The following is a 6,000-nucleotide window of genomic DNA, read 5'->3' as shown; positions in this document are numbered from 1 at the left end:
CAAGATGGAATTCATAGTCTCTTGATGGAGATATAAAATATTCCCTTTAGATAAGTTTAATGGGTTCAGTTATTCAGAGAGTTAGGCCTAACCACTTTAGTAAGAAATTACTAAAGTATATATTTATGAAATTGGATTTCATAAATATATAATGAATAACTTTAAAGAATTAAACCGGGTTCTCAAGGATAAGATGTAGTAATTTACAAAGTGACAGTCTACGTTTATGACTTTGTGTTACTACGAATATTTTATGAAGGGGTTACGTGTATAATAAAGTCTTGGGATATAATTTATTAATAAGGCCTAGAGTGCAATTATATTTATATAGTGGTATTAAATATAATTAATGGTAACTTTGGACTTGTCAAGAGTTGACGGAAAAGCCCAAGGCCCATTGGAGCTAGTGTCTTATTGGTCCCTTTTGGTCCCACTCCAAGCCACACACTAAAGCCCAATTGGAAAGGCCCAATAGGCCAGCCCAATTAGATAATCAGTTAGTTATAAAGGGAGAAACATACATAATTTTTATTAGAAGAGATTAGAAAAGAAAAAGAAACGGTGTGTGAGAGAGTGTGAGACACACTTTCATTCTCCCTTTGAAAAACTGATTGAGAGACCACATATCTTGGGCGAAAAGTGGAATTGGAGTGAAGATTAAAAGTGTTCCCAAGTGCTTCTAATCTTTGTTTTGAATTTCTCCACACCAATGTACGCTATCTTGTTCTTAAATTCTGAAATTTACATTGTGCACGTTATCAATCATGAATGAAATAGATCCTTGTTCGTTGCTTCCGCTGTGGGTTTTGTATGAGATACAAAACCAGATTTTTCTCCTTCAGAAGCATACAGATGTCATATTATGATTGGCGGGTAACAGTGGTGAGATGGTTATTTATGCCTTTCTCTTAGAATTTTCTAGTCCTACCCGTCAAAAAGAGTGATACGAGTGTTAAGTACAAGAGATTTCTTAACCTTACTCATCACAAACAAAGAGCCACAAAGCTCACTTGCTTAGTTGTGCATTAGAATGCTCATCTGAGCTACAAGAGATACAAAGTTTAGAAAACTATGTTTCAAATGCCATTTTAAGGTTCACAAGAACTGATGTACACAAACACACACTATTTTTGTATTTTTCAATTTTTCATTTTTTTATCTGAAAAACAAAATAAACAAAAATTGAAAGTAAGGAAACAAAAAAATGTTAATCAAAGCAAAATAATGCGTAAAACTAGACTGACTCAAAACAGTAAAGTAAAACACACAAGTAATGTAAAAACAAAAAACAAGAAGGGGAGAGAGAGAAAAAGTGAATAAATCACTTGGAAACCTTTTCCTTCCACACCTTGGAAGAACCTTTCCTTTTTGCAAACCCTTGAACCGGTGATGAGGGGGAAGGATTGAAACCGTTCAAGTTCAAAAGGAATATGAGGGCTTTGAGAAGATCTCCAAGAGGAGCAAGAGAGGTTTGAAGCTGATTCTGGTTCCCAGATGCTATCATGCCATTGCTCTGTTGAGTGACTAACCACTTATAGCAATTTGGTCGAGTATGACCGGCAATACCACAATGATGACAGATATCCTGCTTCTTCTGTTTAGGCTTTTGAGAGTTAGCCTTCTTAGTCCTAGGGTTTTTAGTTTCCTTCTTCTCAAGCTTAGGGGTGCTCCTAAGATGGATTTACCCTTGTCTAGGTTCTCACTGGCTAAGTCAGTTTTAACATCATTTTTCTCAATTTTAAGGTTATTAGCAGGAGGAACAAAAACAGTAGTACTAGTAGAAGCAATATTAGAGGAAGTGAATTCATACCCCAAGCCGGTTCTATCAGAAGCAGATTTCTGAATGCTGAGCATCTCATCCAGCTTCGCACTTGATGTCCTCTCCAATTGAGCTCTAACTTGAAATAGCTCCGCTTCAAGCTTCTTGGTCTTCTCAGCCAAGAAATTGTTCTCGAATCTCAGTGCCCCAATAGTTTGATTGGCTTCATCAAACTTAGTGGAAAGCTCCTCACGGTCAAGTTCCACATCACTGAGCTTCTTGGTGGCCAGCCTATAGAGTTTCTCATGCTTCTTAGAAAGCTTATACAGTTTCTCATAGGCTGTATGAATATCATCTTGATCATCCATCTTTTCAAACTTGGATTCCACCAATTCCTCTTCTTCATCCACATCTTCAACAATCCCTTCAGTAGGATTGACAGTGGTAGTGAAGGCATTCAAAATTTCGTCATCCTCATTGTCGGAATCATCCTTAGGCTTAATGTCGCTCAAAGTAGCAGCTAGTGCCTTGCTCTTCCCAATGTTCTTGAGATATGTGGGACACTCCTGTTTCATGTGATCGAAGCCTTGACACCCGAAGCACTTAGTTCCTGCGGGAACAGTTATTAACTGCCATCCCTAGCATCCTTCTTCCCTTTATCTTGGCTCTTGAACTGAGAAGATCTTGATTGCCTACGGTCCTTGTCGAAGCCCTTTCCATTGGCATTTTTCATGAATTTCTTGAATTTCCTAGTGATGTAGGACTTCATCTTGGAGTCTTCATCGTCTGATGACTCATCTGTCTCACTACTCTTGGCCTTCAGTGCCATGCTCTTGCCTTTACTCGACTTGCCAATTCTTGCCAACCCTAGCTCATAGGTTTGCAAATTACCAACTAGCTCAGTTAGAGGAATCGTCTAATTTTCAAAGCTGCCAAGAATAAGGGTATGAAAAGTTCATTTCTTCTGGAAATATGTTTAGTACAGAATCCCACGAATTCCTGGTGTGTGGATTCAGGTTGTACTAATCATATCTGCAATTTCTTGCATGGGTTTTAGGAGACCAGAAAGTTGAATGAGGGAGAACTATTTCTTTTGCTGATGGGAGCAAGATTCCGGTTGTAGCTGTTGGAGTGTTTAATTTATGTTTTAATTCTAGAGTTTTAATATTGGAAGACTGTCTATATGTACCTAACGTTCGTAGGAATTTAATTTCTGCAACTTATTTAGGTAAGCATGGTTATTGTGTTATCCTGAAAGACAATGTTGTAATAAAGAAGGATAAAATGTTTATCTATTTTGGCAATATTGTGGATGGTCTTTATATTTTAACTCCTGATAAGCATGAATTATACAATTCCGAATTAGATGATAACTCTCATGTGAAATCATTCAAGAGAAAGTTTCCTTCTACTAATGGTTCATATCTTTGGCACTTGCGTTTGGGTCATATTAATTCAAATAGGATTCAAAGACTGATCGAAGATGGACTCTTAGAGCCATTGGACTTTGATAATTTTCTAGTTTGTGAATCTTGTTTGGAGGGTAAAATGACAAAACGAACTTTTAATGCAAAATGTAGAAGAGCCCAAGAGTTGTTTGAATTAGTTCATACAGATGTATGTGGTCCTATGTCAACCCAAGCAAAAGGAGGTTATGAGTACTTCATCACTTTTACAGATGATTAGTCAAGATATGGTTATGTGTACCTAATGAGACGGAAGTCCGAAACCTTTGAAAAGTTCAAAGAGTTTAGGGCTGAAGTTGAGAATCAATTAGGTAAACGCATAAAGGCCATTCGATCTGATCGAGGTGGCAAATACCTTCTTTGGGATTTCAAGGATTACCTAATTCAAAATGGGATTATATCCCAATTGACTGCACTTGGAACTCCTCAACAAAACGGTGTAGCAGAGAGGAGGAATAGGACTCTTTTGGAAATGGTTAGGTCCATGATGAGTTACTCAACTTTACCAATTTCCTTTTAGGGGTATGCCTTAGATATAGCAATACATCTTTTAAATTTAGTTCCATGAAAATCTGTTCCCAAAACACCCATGGAATTGTGGAGTAGGCATAAGCCTAGTATGAGATATCTCCACATTTGGGGTTGTCCAGCACATGTGCTAAAGGGGAAGCATGATAAGTTGGAACCAAAATCATAAGTATGTTTGCTTGTGGGTTATCCAAAAGAAACTAAGGGTTATTTATTCTATAGTCGAAATGATAACAAAGTTTTTGTTAGTACAAATGCTAAATTTTTGGAAAATGACTATGTGAATAATTTTACTCCTAGAAGTAGAGTTGTATTAGCTAAAATGAATAAACCTGTAGTTGAACAACCAATGGATAAAACTAGGGATGATGTGGTTGTATTGGATACACCATAAGATACTACTTATGAGATGTCTAGTACGTAGGTGCCTTATCGTAGTGGGACGAATGTAAGGCCACCTATAAGATTTATAGGTCTGGGAGAAACTTATGAAGCTATCTCAGAGGAGGCCGAAACTGATCCTTACACTTATGATGAAGCAATAAATGATATAGATGCACATCATTGGGTCCAAGCTATGAAATCTGTATTAAATTCAATGTATTCCAATCAAGTTTGGGATCTTGTAAAGGCGCCTAACAACATTAAACTTGTTGGTTGCAAATGGGTTTACAAGAGGAAGAGGGGGATAGATGGAAAGGTTGAAACCTTTAAAGTAAGACTAGTGGCGAAAGGGTATACACAAAAAGAAGGTACTGATTACGATGAAACCTTTTCACTAGTAGCAATGCTTAAATCTATCAGAATTCTCTTGTCCATTGCTGCTCATTATGATTATGAGATTTGAAAAATGGATGTCAAGACTGCATTTCTCAATGGCAATCTTGAAGAAGAAATCTACATGTTGCAAACTGAAAGGTTTTATAGCAAAGGACCAAGAGCATATGGTATGCAAGTTGAAAAGGTCCATTCATGGACTTAAGCAAGCATCTAGGTCATGGAACATTAGATTTGATCAAGCAATCAAGTCATTTGGATTTTAGCAAAATGTAGATGAACCATGTGTGTACAAGAGACATCAAGATAAAGTAGTAATGTTCCTAGTACTTTATGTTGATGATATTCTACTCATTGGAAATGATGTAAGGGTAATGTCATCGGTAAAAGTTTGGTTGTCAAGCCAATTTGATATGAAGGACTTGGGTGAAGTTAATTATATTCTAGGGATCAAGGTTTGGCGAGATCACAAGAATAAGATGTTAGGTTTGTCATAAGTTGGATATATAGATAAGGTTCTAAAACGGTTTAGCATGCAAAACTCCAAGAAAGGATTACTTCCTTTCAGACATGGAGTTCTTCTATTTGATGACCAAAGGCCTAAGACTCTTGAGGAAAAAAACATGATGAGACAAGTTCCCTATGCTTCTGCAGTGGGAAGTCTCATGTATTCAATGCTTTGTACTAGGCCGGATATTTGTTATTTAGTTGGCATGGTCAGCTGATATCAATCAAATCCAGGACTTAAACATTGGCAAGCTGTAAAGCATATTCTCAAGTACCTAAGGAGAACGAGAAATTATATGCTTGTTTACCATAGTGAGGATTTGATTCTCATTGGTTATATAGATTCAAATTTTCAGTTAGATCTTGATTTTAGAAAATCCACTTCAATTGTTTGTGTGTTCACCTTGGGAGGTGGAGCCATAAGTTGGAGGAGTGTTAAGCAATCTTGTATTACCGACTCCACCATGGAAGCTGAATATGTTGTTGCTTGTGAAGCGGCAAAGGAAGCTGTTTGGCTTAAGAAATTTCTTTCTGATCTTGGTGTTGTGAGAATTAAGCAAGTTCCTACCATATTGTTCTGCGAAAATAGTGGAGCGGTTGCACAATCCAAGGATCCAAGGAATCACAAGAAAGAAAAACACAAAGAGAAAGTATCACATCATTCGAGACATTGTTGCTCGTGGAGATGTAGTAGTAGCAAAGATTGATAGTGCAAAGAATCTAGTGGATCCCTTTACCAAAGCCTTGCCCCAAAGGACTTTCGAGTCACATTTGGAGGAGATAGGAGTTAGATTAGTGCACAATAGTTTTTAGGGCAAGTGGGAGATTGTTAGGATATGTGCCCTTAAATCCTATTTTATGATGTTATGTATGACATTATGTATAACTTAATATTGTAATTAATAAAGTTGTCTTATTAGTATCTAAAAATAATGGGAACATGAATATTGAGACATTATCATA

The sequence above is a fragment of the Castanea sativa genome, chromosome 1, assembly GCF_040712315.1.
Source record: "Castanea sativa cultivar Marrone di Chiusa Pesio chromosome 1, ASM4071231v1".
Classification (NCBI taxonomy): Eukaryota; Viridiplantae; Streptophyta; class Magnoliopsida; order Fagales; family Fagaceae; genus Castanea; species Castanea sativa.
The sequence above is the reverse complement of the archived record's forward strand: the minus strand, read 5'-3'. Positions refer to the sequence as shown.